General features: G+C 44.9%; 1 pseudogene across 1 annotated transcript; it reads left to right on the forward strand.

Moving 5' to 3' along the window:
- Nucleotides 1-81: 81 nt before the first annotated feature.
- On the forward strand, nt 82-10300 carry LOC144114373 (tubulin beta-4B chain-like; annotated as a pseudogene). The gene is made up of 5 exons (XR_013311021.1): nt 82-100; nt 7434-7687; nt 7837-8027; nt 9528-9964; nt 10114-10300. The product of XR_013311021.1 is annotated as a tubulin beta-4B chain-like (transcript).
- The last annotated feature ends 4334 nt before the right edge of the window (nt 10301-14634 follow it).

Below are 14634 nucleotides of genomic sequence, written 5' to 3' on the forward strand. Positions count from 1 at the left end.
TGCGCTACCGCGTTATACCCTTAGGGCGGAGCTTAAGTGATCCTTCCAAGTTTTGCATGGCAGGTAGGAAAGCGCTTCCTGATGTCCCTGAGGGGCTCAAGTATGTCTCCGTAGTACGTTTGCATTACAGGATAACTTCCCACTTCGTCGACTACCGTTTGGTTTTATGACCGCGAGCTGTGGCGTTCGTGATTTGATTCCCGGTGTGTAGAGCCCATGTCATGGTAAGTGGTTCTCAACTCGTACCCCCATGGCGGAATATTTGGGAAGCCTTCTCGACGGGGCTACCGCTGATATAATTACGACTGATTGTCTGCGAGTCGAGGTTACTGTCAAGGATCTGTGCCATCTGTTGCCGTCGGCGACTGCGAGGATTTCCGTGGTCAAATAGCATCCAGGTCGCGGCAGTGTAACGCGAAATTCGGCGACAACTCGTGCACTACTGGATTGGAACTCGTTTCATTTTTATCGCCTTACCGTAATATCCGGTATACAGTCCGCACGCAGTGTATAGTCCACAACGCACAATTTTGGCTGCATATGGATTGTAAAACTTTTATTTCCAAAAGTTTGAGAGGCTTTAGGCCCTTCGCCTAAACGACAGCCAGAATGCCCTGGCTTGTGGCGGCGACTTCGGCCAGTTGTACGACCTTTGTCTGAATTATCAGATCGGTGCTGAATAGGAGAGCCTCCCATTGGTCAAGCGACAGAATTTTTTCCCTCCAGGGGGGCAAAAGGGCATTTCCAATATATATGGTTGAGATCCGCGTTGAGCTTGCACACATTTGAATATTGTGACGGATAATAAAGACTACACATAACTGGGTTCTGGAATGTATGAGTCTGGAGACGGCTGATAAGAAAAAAAATACTAGACTTTCCGCACTCGTTACATACACTATCAGAATCAGGCGTGCGAACAGCACATAAAATTATATTTGGCGCAGTTCAAGTATCACAAAACGTGGCAATAGAGTAAGCTTCGCGAACTTTGTGCCACATTCAGCGATGCTGAAAAAGAAAAAAATGCTGTGCAGTGCATATATACAGATGGTCCGCAAAGCGCAAAATATAAATTTTTTAGCATGTATAATTCGCAGACGGTATACAAGAAACAATAGTATATGTTACAGAATTTCTGCCCCTCCCCCTAAAAAAGCCGCTTGCTATATATATATATATATATATATATATATATATATATATATATATATATATATATATATATATATATATATATATATATATATATATATATTCTTTCTCAGTATGCAGGAAATGCTAGGCATCTCATGGCAAGGAAATATGCTACAGATTAGAAATTACGACCTACACTGCGCTCATCATCCTCGTCCGTAGCGTTTTCCTCGTTCCATTCACTGATAAGCACAAGGCACTCCGAACGTATGCAAATTCTAAAGCTTCATTTGGGTAAGCACAAAGAATGAATGAGTCAAATAACATTTATTTACTTACATTCAACCGCATAAACGAATAGTTCGATCAGTGTTTATATTTTTTAACGGCAAGCTCATGATTCACCAAAAGATGAGGAAGACGAGGTTTGTGACGTTCCGCGATGTGTTCATCTCTAAAAACTCAAATTTCCTTTAAATAATATAAGGTACACTTTTTACGCACTTCTTGGCCTTCGCCGGATTCTGAGCTGATCCCTCTTTATGGGAGTGAGTCATTAACCTTGCGATACCAACGACAACCAAAGACGGTTGACCACAAATCACCTACTCCTCCAGTGCAGATGCCCGCCGCGGTGGCTCAGTGGTTAGGGCGCTCGACTACTGATCCGGAGTTCCCGGGTTCGAACCCGACCGCGGCGGCTGCGTTTTTATGGAGGAAAAACGCTAAGGCGCCCGTGTGCTGTGCGATGTAAGCTTAATTTTGTACACTAGGTATGCGGATATCCATGGCTATTGAGGAAGGCTCCAATTTTGTTCCTCTTACGTTATGTTAAGGTCTGTTTACACGATGAACCCCATATCGGAGACGCCGCAGTGCCTTTGGCGGTCGTCTGCTGGTACCAAGGTCGCCAGTTCGATTCCTGCCGCGGCGGCCATATTTCGATGGAGGCGTAATACAAAAATACCCGTGTGCTGCAGCGACAAGTGGCGCATGTTAAAGATCCCCATTTGGGCTAAATTATTCTGCAGCCCTCCACTACGGTGTTCCTCATACCCCATGTGTCGGTTCGAGACGTTAAACTCGACAATTACAAAAAGAAAACATGGCCAGCTTTCTGGGACATCTACTACTTGCGCCATCTACCGGCAGTGGCGGCGACAGGGAGCGTAAATGAATGGGAAGGGGTACAAAAAAAAATCGTAAAATGTGAACAAAAGCACCTACAAAAAATGCTTCGGGGATTTGTGTAATATACACATAGCTGAGGAATGTGCCGAAGTTTCAGTCCTGTGCTATTAATACACGAGCTTCCCAGCGCGTTTGAATATTATACGATGCTGCCTACGGGAGGGGGCCAAAGTTTTGGCATTTTTCCAGACTTTGAAACTGTATAGCACCGTAACACGGATAGATATCGAAAATGCTTCCCGGTTTTTGGTACCCAAATGTATGGTGTGCAACGATCTGGCATAGCTTTGATCAAGAAGCTTCCTGAGGCCTTTTAATTGAAACCTGATATTGCCTAAAATATGAAAGATGGCGCCCGGTAGCGAGCTACGCTGCAGAACTGGTTCGGACTGCTGAAGTTGCGTCCATTTCGACGCTTACCTTTTTATCGGGTGACTTTTGCCTTGCAGGCAAGAACACATGTCAGAGCTCGAACCGAGTGTCTCGACCGGAGCTTTAAATAAAGAAGGTTGTTACGATGACCATGCATTAACGCAGCTACATAAAGTATTCGCGGCTGTTCATATATGCTTGTCGTGGAGCAACTCTGCAAATTGTCAGCCCTTTGCTACTATCTAAAAAGTTTATTGGGGCGTGTGATCATGATATATTAGGGTATGAGAGCTAGCTCGCCTGAATTTTAGCTATTCTTGTTACTTTTAAAGAGCGTAGCGGCATTCAAACGGCTGACATCAAAAAGTATTCGCGGATATAAATGTTTAAGTTTATTCTTTTAATACTTATTTAAGAAAATTTGATATAGCTTCACTCAGAAACATTCTGAAGCTGTTCAGCTGTTGTCGGGTAGAACACAGAATTTGGAGTCTAGAAGCAAATAGCGTCTAGATAGACGTTCAGGTTGTTACTGTCACGTTCACCTGTAATGCTTTCAAATTAGTGACTAGCGTTGTCCGAATATGGTGACTCGAGTTTGCACTTAGAGTTCTAACCTGGGTTCAGAACCTTTTGTTTTGGTCAACTAATTTTAATAAATGTGCTCGTTTCTATAGAAAATATATTAGTATGAATGTATGAATGAAAAATTTCACGCATGATCACTATTCATACTTTTATTGTTGCAGCTATTGGCGACTTTTTTTTGCTGTTCTTTCATTCTGACTTCTGTAATATGCATGCATGATGTATCGCCGGGATCCATCCTGTGTAACACAACTGAAAAAGTGAGGCTTCGCTTTTGAGGTACGAAACTTCGCTTTTAAAGATACCGCAAGATACCGCCATATTTTTTCCATTTTTGCAAACAAATTGGTGAATTTAATTGTGTCCACTTCTGGGCTACGAAAAAGCGCTTTTACATGAACGTCATCAAATAAGCATTTCATAACGGTATATATAAATCGCAAATATGGTGGCTGTCGCAATTTGTGAAGCTGCCAGCCGCTACGCTGCTTCGTCGGCCGATTGTCATGATATCGCATTAATTCTCCCGCACCTCCCAGAGTGACATCGCAAGGGGCCGCCAGGTGCAAGAGGGTTAACCACGGATTAACAGGGCTAGTCGCGATGTCATATCAATCGTCTGAAGCGACTGTCTTGACAGCCTCCTTTGAAGAACGTTTGCATCTGTGCTTTGAGGCCGGGCTGTAATCATTTTAAGCAATAAATTTTTCTTTTTCACCAGTATAATAGATGAGTTGCGTTATCGCAAGCACCATGCTTTTAAGATTCATCTTCTTCAAAATGCTATGAAAACGTGTAAAAAATTGACCGCCAATAGCAAGATCAAAGGATGTCAAGGGGTATAAATTAGAGGAGGAAGAAAAATAAAAAACAACTAAGTGTCCTGCCCACGCCAGTACAAATACTACATGAAGACTGTTAAAAGAATGAAAACTAGAAGTGCCCCCCGTTAGAACGGCCAATAAAAATCAAAAGAAACACCCCCACAAATACATTCAAAGAGAGAGAGAGAGAGGGGTGGCAAAGTCTTGCACAGGGTGCCGGGTGATATAAGGCCTGCTCAGGACCCAGCCGCTATGCCCACATTTCAGCGTACGCGAAATGCAACAACGCTCCGGCTGTTTACCCCCGGGGGGTCGAATTAGTTCGAAGCGCTCCAGTGCGCTGTCCCTCATAGCCTGTAATAGAACTAATTTGTATTATTTCATTGTATCTTTTCCCAGTTCCCAGGTTACTCTGCCTGCAGCAGCTTTGATTTCTGTGGTCAGGTGAAAAACTAATTATACTGCACTGAACAATACTATCGCTTACTTTGGAAGCAGCAACCTTTGGTAAATCAAACCAAACACAATTGTAATAGAGAGGTAGAGCGCAACAAAAATAACCAGACGCTAAAAAGGAATGTATACCAATAAAAAAGATCACGAATTGCATTCTATGTTACAAAGTTAATGAGAATATCAAATAGGCGGGGATGTCATTATAGCACGTAGCGGAAAGCACAATGTCAGCAAATTACCATGAATGAAGGGGAAGCCTTCGTAACGATAACACTCATGGGAAGTGATCTGTTACGTTTACAGTAATATTCGAAGGACTCGAGGTTATATTTCTTTTCTCCTTTGCACCTTTGGGGACGAAATCGAGCAAATGTAATAGGTCTATTTTCATGGCGTCGCTGTCAATAAACTTGCACTTGTCACACTATCTGATAGCTGGTGCGGAAGGGGTTATAACTTCCCCGCAAAAAGGCAAGGAGAAGGGCTATAGTGCCGACATAAAATATTTTATTATACACTTTTTATACAACATTTGGAAACAAAATGTGTACAGTCAGAATCACATAGCGTCATTACCTTGTGTTCATGTTACATGTACAACCAGAACGATGCACTCCAAACGTAACGAATATGAATATAACTAAACACACTTCACAGCAACATGGCATACAAAAGAAGCAATACTTTGCGAAAAGAATAAAGAACAAGGCAAACTTTTAATTGGTTGCCAAACAAAATGAGTCAGCAAAGAAGGACATACAAATGAACATAAACGATAGCATTGAATGTGCGTAGTTCTGCTGTCGTCACTTTTCTCGAGCCTGTTTGTGCGCATTGTGCACTTGATGCCAGTATTATATGATCTATGCCCGATACGACCAATCAGTTTTCTTAAATTCGCTGCAAAATGTTTTCCTGCTGCCCCGTAGAACTTAAAGGCGTGTGTGCATGTTCATTTTCAAAGCACCCTCCCCCCCCAAGAACTTTTTCTAGCTGTACTGATTGCGTTATAAATAGGTTATCCATGGTTTGTTTACATAAAAGAATTTTCTTACGCAAAAGACAAGCCAAAAGATCATTTTAAAAGTGACAACGGCAATACTTACCAAACACACATATCACATTTATATTACACCAAAAATTGCTCAGGGCTTATATGGCAGGTAAACAGTCGCATAATACAAATACACTATTTTAGTACACACCGAACACTCCTTTAGAAGCAGGTTACATAAGGCATCAGGAACAGTACTCTTCATCTTCAAGCAGTGATGCACTTTCTAAACTAGAGGTACAACACAGCACTATAAATATAGGAGGAAACACGCAAAACTAAAAGGCACATCTCATCACATAACTGTTATCTCCTCCTATGGCTACAATCATTGCTTTTCTCTTTCTTTCCTTACAAGGTTGCGAAGTTTTTCTATTGATTTGACTTTCGTCGACATTCCCATAGCCCGAAGCTCCGTGCGCAATTCTCCTGCATCCATGTCGTCCACATTTTGTAGACAGTTTCCTTCGCTCACTTTTCCATCTGCACAGAGTAGCCTCTTCGCCCGTGTCCCTCTAACCAATACTCTTGGTCCCGCTTTTTATATGCACGGCTTAGTCTGATATTCTCACTCCAAGCCTTTTCGCCAGCTTGAGAGCGTCAGCGGCTGCATTCCACATGTTAGACTTCCCATGGTGTAGATGCTTTAGCACGTCGTTTTTTTCTCTAACCCTTGGCTTGATATTCAACCAAGGCCCTTGAACCTTTCGTGCTTTGCGGAAGCGTGGTGCGCGAGAATATGAATGTACGGCGTAACTCTATCGCCACCATAGCCTTTGCAACCTTGGGCTCCCAATTCTAAGAACGTGTGAAAGAATTCTGAGGTTTCTCTTTCTATGCTGCGACCTTCAACATCATTTTCCAGGTGGTACAAAATTTTCCGCATAGGCTTCCAAAGGAGCAAAGTTTTTTTCCTCTGTTTGAGGGTGCAATTTCCCGGCCAGTTTTTCAGGCAAAGCCTTCAGCAGGCGCTCACAATCGCCCCCCGATACCGATGTGAATGTTTTTCCCTTGTTTCCTTCATTGGTTTCCCATACGTGAAATTTAATCCCACAGTTATTTATGGCGTCAACGATGTCCTGAACGTGTATGGTCATACAACGTGGGTTGCGGACTTTTCACGGTAATCTCTGTCTTCTGCTTCTGAAAGCAATCCATCTACAAGGCGATTAACTATTCTTAACTTCATGTGCAATACATCAGGAATTATTAAATCAGAGTCGAAGTTAAACAATGGCACGTTTTTCATCCCGTTCGCCTCTGCGCAGCAATCAGCTTTCATGTTCTCAAGAGTGCGGATCAAAGGAGGCTCATTAAAGCTCCTGTTACTTGTCAGAACTGAGCACCTTGTCTGTGGGTTTGCTCGAAAAAATGGACAAGGATAGTGTGATGCAGCAGACTGCAGACCCTGAACAAGAAAAAATTTCAAATCTGACCCTAGACAGATGCGAATCGGAATCTCATGGTCCCCTACAGATACGCTACCCCTTCGTGCGACAACATTAATTTCTTTTATCAAATCCCGAAAAGCATCTCTTATTTCAAAATAACCTTCCGAGATCTCCGCCACACCGAGAAGGCGATGAAGGTTATGGCTTTGTAGGTGCCGCGTTTTGCAAACGATGACGAATGATAATGTTGTCCAGGTCGTGCGTCTACTCACAACGCAGCTATCACCCTCTATTTTTACAAGGAGTGCCTCGGTGGAGATCTCTGTCTCTGAGTGGCTTTCCTTTATTGCATATTCCAGTACTGATTTTCTTCAGGATACAGTTTGTGCAAGTATACGCCTTTCACAACCCGCCCTTCAGGTCAGAGTGGCGCTGGCAACAATTGGGCCAAGGGCCACTACACCGAGGGTGCTGAATTGGTGGACTCGGTGCTCGATGTTGTGCGCAAGGAAGCGGAATCCTGTGACTGCCTGCAGGGATTCCAGCTGACCCACTCCCTGGGCGGTGGTACTGGATCTGGCATGGGCACACTGCTCATCTCGAAGATCCGTGAAGAGTACCCCGATCGCATCATGAACACCTACAGTGTAGTGCCCTCTCCAAAGTTGTGTGACATTATCTGCAGGACCCAATTTCAGCATCTTTGAAACAAATCAAACATGACATTTTGCCCTTGCTTTATAAGGCGTCTTCCTTGAATTTTGATTAGTCGTTATGCACAAAGTTCTCATTCTCTTCCTGCGCCTACCTCTAGGTTTCGGACACTGTCGTCGAGCCCTACAATGCTACTTTGTCAGTGCATCAGCTTGTGGAGAACACCGACGAGACCTACTGCATCGACAACGAAGTACTCTACGACATCTGCTTCCGGACGCTTAAGCTCACGACTCCCACCTACGGAGACCTTAACCACTTGGTTTCTGCAACGATGTCGGGTGTGACCACATGCCTGAGGTAAGTATTTCGCAGCTTCGTTCAAGGGGTCACTTAAGCGCCTCATGCATGCTCATAAAGAGCCCAAAGAGGTCGACACCATCCGCCGAATTGCTAGTTCCGACAACAGTGATCGGTTCATTATGGAACAAGCACTGCAAAGACTGCGGTCGCCAAGGACTTTTACAAAATATTTAGAGTAATACACTACAGCTAATCTCCATGTATAAAGTGCATGTGGTGGCAATATTTTCAGGAAATACAATGACGAGCAAGAAAGCACATAAAAGCGCCCTCACCGTCCGCATAAAAACTAACAAACACCACACCTGCTATAGCCAGGCAAGCAGCTGCTCAAGGAAGCTTTGAAAAGCACTTCAAGGAAAGTGAATTTGGCAACGGCAGCAATAACGAGAAGGCGGCTGTCGTCGGGAATAATGGAGCGGCGCCTAATCTACGGCATGCGATTGCACACATTGGGAATAAAATGGCCGTGTTTAACCACTGTACCTCAGAAACTCATGAGGCGAAAAGGTAAATTAAGGCCTGGCGCTGTAAATGATGAAAATCTACTGTGTTCAAAAAGGAAACATCTCAAATCTCTTGGAAATAATTTAGGTGTGCGTCAGTGGAGAATGCTTTTTGAACTGTTTCTCCTTTATAAAGCGCACATTTATCTCGTTCAGCTCCTTAATCCTAGCGTACAGGACCTACATATAAAGCCTCACGTACAGCGAAATCAGTAATCCCCGTTTTCTCTTCGGGAAAAGGGAATACAAATTCCCACGTTTTGGTATGAAAGTTTTTCGATAAATAGTGGCACTTTCTCTGAGGAAGTTGGGAGCTGAGTACCACATTAGTCTGCTGAGCAGTCAGTATGGAATACTGGTTGCCATTGTTGGGGGATGGTGTTTTAGGGCCTCGAGAACGATCACATAATTTTAAAGTGCCACGACAACCGGCAGACCGTTGAAGTTAATACCCATCGATTTTCTCCTAATGTAGTAATTTGTATAAACTTTGCAGCTGGATACGAAGCAGCGACCATGTGAAGAATCCATTTTTATTTTTTGTAATTTTGCCAATGAATCGAAACAGCAACAGAAGAAATCTTGTTATCTTACTAGAGCTGGTTTGTTTCTCCGCCGTTGTAATTTGGCTGAGGCAAATAACAGGCATGCAGTTTCAATGTTCTCTAGAACAGACTGGCAAAGTGTAAACTATGTCACTTCTGAAATTTCCATGAGTTCGTTCTTTCATTGGGCTTCGTTGTCTGCACTGGCGTGAAGAGAACTTAATTTCAAATTTGATGACCCGATATTCAAAAGCTTTGAATGAACAGCGGCAACAATCGCGACATTCTACAAGATGCCTCCACTGACCATTGTAGCTGCTCCATAATCTTACCACAATCTTATTCTGACTGCTCCCAAACAAGAGCGCCCGACATACATCTGTAAATTCTCTCTCCCCTTGTGAATTAAGCGGGCTTCTAATCAAGCACCGTCTCATTCCTCACAGATTTCCTGGGCAGCTGAATGCTGATCTTCGCAAGCTGGCCGTTAACATGGTGCCCTTCCCTCGCCTCCACTTCTTCATGACTGGCTTTGCTCCACTCACGTCCCGCGACTGCCAGCAGTACCGGGCTCTGACTGTGCCGGAGCTGACGCAACAGATGTTCGATGCCAAAAACATGATGGCTGCTTGCGACCCCCGCCACGGTCGTTACCTGACAGTTGCTGCAGTCTTCAGAGGCCGAATGAGCATGCGGGAAGTCGATGACCAGATGCTCAACATCCAGAACAAGGACTCGAGTTACTTCGTTGAATGGATCCCGAACAACGTAAAGACAGCTGTCTGTGACATACCGCCTCGATGTCTGAAGATGTCTGCTACTTTAATTGGGAACAGCACAGCCATTCAAGGGCTTTTCAAGCGGATCTCCGAGTAGTTTACAGGTGACCATCGTGTTTGATTTGAAAGTGTTTCTTAAAAGCACATGCTTTCATTGTAGGTACCCATTGCTGTCGATTTTCTGGAACAGCGCATTTTCGGGGACAGTTCTAGGAGTGTGACCCCGCCTGCTTGATATATTATTTTTTTGCAGCTATGTTCCGCCGCAAGGCCTTTCTGCACTGGTACACCGGAGAGGGCATGGACGAGTTGGAGTTCACCGAGGCAGAGTCCAACTTGAACGAACTGGTGTCCGAATACCAACAGTACCAGGAGGCCACAGTTGAGGATGAAGGGGAATTCTAGGAGACCCAGGCAGAGGACTAGTTTTTTGTGTGCAGTGCTTTTTTTCTTTCGCTTTACAATAAAGTGTTTGTTTGTCATGGATCCTTTTTTTTGAGCCAGGTGCTTGTGCACTTCAGTATGTCGTAGGCCCGGACTGCGTCACAAGGATGGTCACGCAAAGCAGCTAAACCTTACTGTAGTGCAATGTGCGCACATCTGTAAATAGCTGTGTGACCGGCGTTTTCGGCATTTTGACGAAACTCTAAAATCTGTTAAAATCTTCTCATCGAACCACTTTTAGAGCGAACGCAAGGTGATCTTAAAGAAAAAAAGTATTGATGAGCTATTATTGGTCTCGTATACTTCCTGTCTGATGATGTGGCAAATTCTCTGTGCTGTCGAAACTGATATGAGACGAGCCGGTTTTTAGAACATCGCTACGGAGAATACATTTTGCTTATTCTCAGTGTTACTTGACTGAGGTTTTTTAGCGTATTATCTAGGCATCATCTTTTGTCTCATATTTTTACGATTTTTAACAAAAATTTCAGTGACAGGATCTTCGTGATTACTAGGACGATCGAATCACTTTCCTTGAGAGGCTCTTCTACTTGAGGGAAGGAAAACACGTTGAGAAGACGCCGACAGGACATCAAGTAGCATTTGAGGCTGCTTGACCAATTCATTGTTCAGCGATAGTCGAGCTCCTCGGGGCTGCTGAACCTGTAGCGATCGAACCACAAGGCCCATATCTCGTCCTTCTGTGAGCGGCATAGCCCTAAACCGGGACGCAGCGCAGAAAGGTTCGTCGTCAAAGGCTTTGGCGATTCGCCACTGTGAGGAGCCCTCAACCCTTAATACTCAACGAACATTGTCCGTGCTGAATTCTACGCTATTGATTCAGAATCCCTTAGCGTGGTGTCCACAGAAACAGAGGGTAGGTGCTTTGGAAGCCACGCGAGCTTTCGTGATCTCAAAGCCCTATGGTTGGAGGCGGGAGCGCTATTTCCGGCGAGGGCCTGGGGTAAACAGTTCTTTGTCTCTATAGCAGTTTAGCGTCAGCATCACCAGCTCTTTACGCGATAGCGGTAAAGGCCCCGTTCACCCGAAAATCTAGTGCCGATGTTCGTGTTTTCGGTGCTGTGAGTGAAAAATCGCAAGCTCTTAATTGCCCAGGTATTGAATGCCCAGGTATTTTTGGATGGAAAGTAGAGAACGACCGTTTGCATATATGGTAAATAACCGATTGCGCTACCGCGTTATACCCTTAGGGTGGAGCTTAAGTGATCCTTCGAAGTTTTGCATGGCAGGTAGGAAAGCGCTTCCTGATGTCCCTGAGGGGCTCAAGTATGTCTCCGTAGTACGTTTGCATTACAGGATAGGTTCCCACTTCGTCGACTACCGCTTGGATTTATGACCGCGAGCTGTGGCGTTCGTGATTTGATTCCCGGTGTGTAGAGCCCATGTCATGGTAAGTGGTTCTCAGCTGGTACCCCCATGGCGGAATATTTGGGAAGCCTTCTCGATGGGACTACCGCTGGTGTAATTACGACTGATTGTCTGCGAGTCGAGGTTACTGTCAAGGATCTGTGCCATCTGTTGCCGTCGGCGACTGCGAGGATTTCCGTGGTCAAATAGCATCCAGGTCGCGGCAGTGTAACGCGAAATTCGGCGACAACTCGTGTACTACTGTAGTGGAACTCGTTGCATTTTTATCGCCTTACCGTAATATCCGGTATACAGTCCGCACGCAGTGTATAGTCCGCAAAGCACAATTTTGGCTGCATATGGATTGTAAAACTTTTATTTCCAACAGTTTGAAAGGCTTTAGGCCCCTCGCCTAAACGACAGCCAGAATGTCCTGGTTTGTGGCGGCGTCTTCGGCCAGTTGTACGACCTTTGTCTGAATCATCAGATCGGTGCTGAATAGGAGAGCCTCCCATTGGTCAAGCGACAGAATTTTTTCCCTCCAGGGGGGCAAAAGGGCATTTCCAATATATATGGTTGAGATCCGCGTTGTGGTGACATAGCTTGCACACATTTGAATATTGTGACGGATAATAAAGACAACGCATAACTGGGTTCTGGAATGTATGAGTCTGGAGACGGCTGATAAGAAAAAAAAATACTAGACTTTCCGCACTCGTTATATACGCTATCAGAATCAGGCGTGCGAACGGCACATAAAATTATATTTGGCGCAGTTCAAGAATCACAAAACGTGGCAATAGAGTAAGCTTCGCGAAATTTGTGCCACATTCAGCGATGCTGAAAAAGAAAAAATGCTGTGCAGTGCATATATACAGATGGTCCGCAAAGCGCAAAATATAAATTTTTTAGCGTTATCCTCGTTCCATTCACTGACACGCACAAGGCACTCCGAGCGTATGCAAATTGTAAAGCTTCATTTGGGTAAGCACAACGAATGAATGAGTCAAATAACATTTATTTACTTACATTCAACAGCATAAGCGAACAGTTCGATGAGTGTTTGTATTTTTTAACGGCACGCTTATGATTCACCCAAAGATGAGGAAGACAAGGTTTGTGACGTTCCGAGATGTGTTCATCTCTAAAAACTCAAATTTCCTTTAAATAATGTAAGGTACACTTTTTACGCAGTTCTTGGCCTTCGCCGGATTCTGAGCTGATCCCTCTTTATGGGAGAGAGTCATTAACCTTGCGATACCAACGACAACCAAAGACGGTTGACCACAAATCACCTACTCCTTCAGTGCAGATGCCCGCCGCGGTGGCTCCGTGGTTAGGGCGCTCGACTACTGATCCGGAGTTCCCGGGTTCGAACCCGACCGCGGCGGCTGCGTGCTTATGGAGGAAAAACGCTATGGCGCCCGTGTGCTGTGCGATGTCAGTGCACGTTAAAGAACCCTAGGTGGTCGAAATTATTGCGGAGCCCTCCACTACGGCACCTACTCATTTCTTCTTTCACTCCCTCCTTTATTCCTTCCCTTACGGCGCGGCTCAGGTGTCCAACTATATATGAGACAGTTACTTTCCCACAAAAAAACAATTATTATTATTATTCAGCGCAGATCGGGTTTGGGGTAGGTGTCGCATTTGTAAATATACTAGCGCAAAACGTAAGCCCATGTTACGGCAGAAGGGAAGACATTACGACAAATCCATTGCTCTCCTCACTGTAGTCGCGTCTCTTTTTGTGTACTCACTTCGTTTTTACGATGCGTGAGTATCGTTACAACTGATCCTGGTTGGACGAGCGTAATGGAAACGCCTGCTCGATGCTGCGGGCATCTTGGAAGCCTTAACGCGGGAAGCAACGCGCAAGCTGTGCAACATACTCTGAAAAGCTGTTAAAATTGTATGTACTGAATTTCGCGAGATAGGGGTCACATTCATGTTCTCACAAAAAATCCTCAGCATATTTAATTCAGTTAATGAACAATTTCGAGCGTAAGGAGGCCCGTACCAAATCGCACTCAGCTTGCCACCGTTACAAATGCTGGTAAGGAATTGTCTGTTTTGCTGCTGGGGCCTGATGTTTAATTCACAGGAAGTTATTTTAAACACCTCTTTTGATGCACAGCACGGGTAAGCCGCAAATGCAACCATTTTTCGCTTAATTTTGTACACTAGGTATGCGGATATCCATGGCTGTTGAGGAAGGCTCCAATTTTGTTCCTCTTACGTTATGTTAAGGTCTGTTTACACGATGAACACCATATCGGAGACGCCGCAGTGCCTTTGGCGGTCGTCTGCTGATACCAAAGTCGCCAGATCGATTCCTGCCGCGGCAGCCATATTTCGATGGAGGCGTAATACAAAAATACCCGTGTGCTGCAGTGACAAGTGGCGCATGTTAAAGATCCCCATGTGGGCTAAATTATTCTGCAGCCCTTCACTACGGTGTTCCTCATACCCCATGTGTCGGTTCGAGACGTTAAACTCGACAATTACAAAAAAGAAAATCTGGAGACCAGTTTTTGTGTCGCGAAACAGTCTTCGCGTGACGTTCTACTTGCAGTTCCTTAAGTTCGCGCCTGGCCCGTATCTGGCCTGGCCCCGGTTGATGATGATGATTTTGGCCTCTGGTTGAATGGTACGTACCCACGGTGGTGGATTGGACAGGGTACATTGGCCCCGGTTATCTGCGCACCAGGGGTTCCAGGAGAAATTCCGATATCCTTTTTTTCTGACGGCGGACCCCGGATCCTTGGCTGCCACGTTGGTGAACGTCGCACAGTGAAAGGTGATGCGCATGTCTAATCCTGTTTTCAGCACCTGTGATGCTGGAGGTCGGAGCAAGCGGATGTAAGTGCATTAGGCATACGCACGGCCTGTCGCCGTGCTACGTTCACCAACATCAGACAATTGTCCGCGGGCAGTGTGCATACCTAACGCACCGAAAGCA

The sequence above is a fragment of the Amblyomma americanum genome, chromosome 1 (genome assembly GCF_052857255.1).
Source record: "Amblyomma americanum isolate KBUSLIRL-KWMA chromosome 1, ASM5285725v1, whole genome shotgun sequence".
Lineage (NCBI taxonomy): Eukaryota > Metazoa > Arthropoda > Arachnida > Ixodida > Ixodidae > Amblyomma > Amblyomma americanum.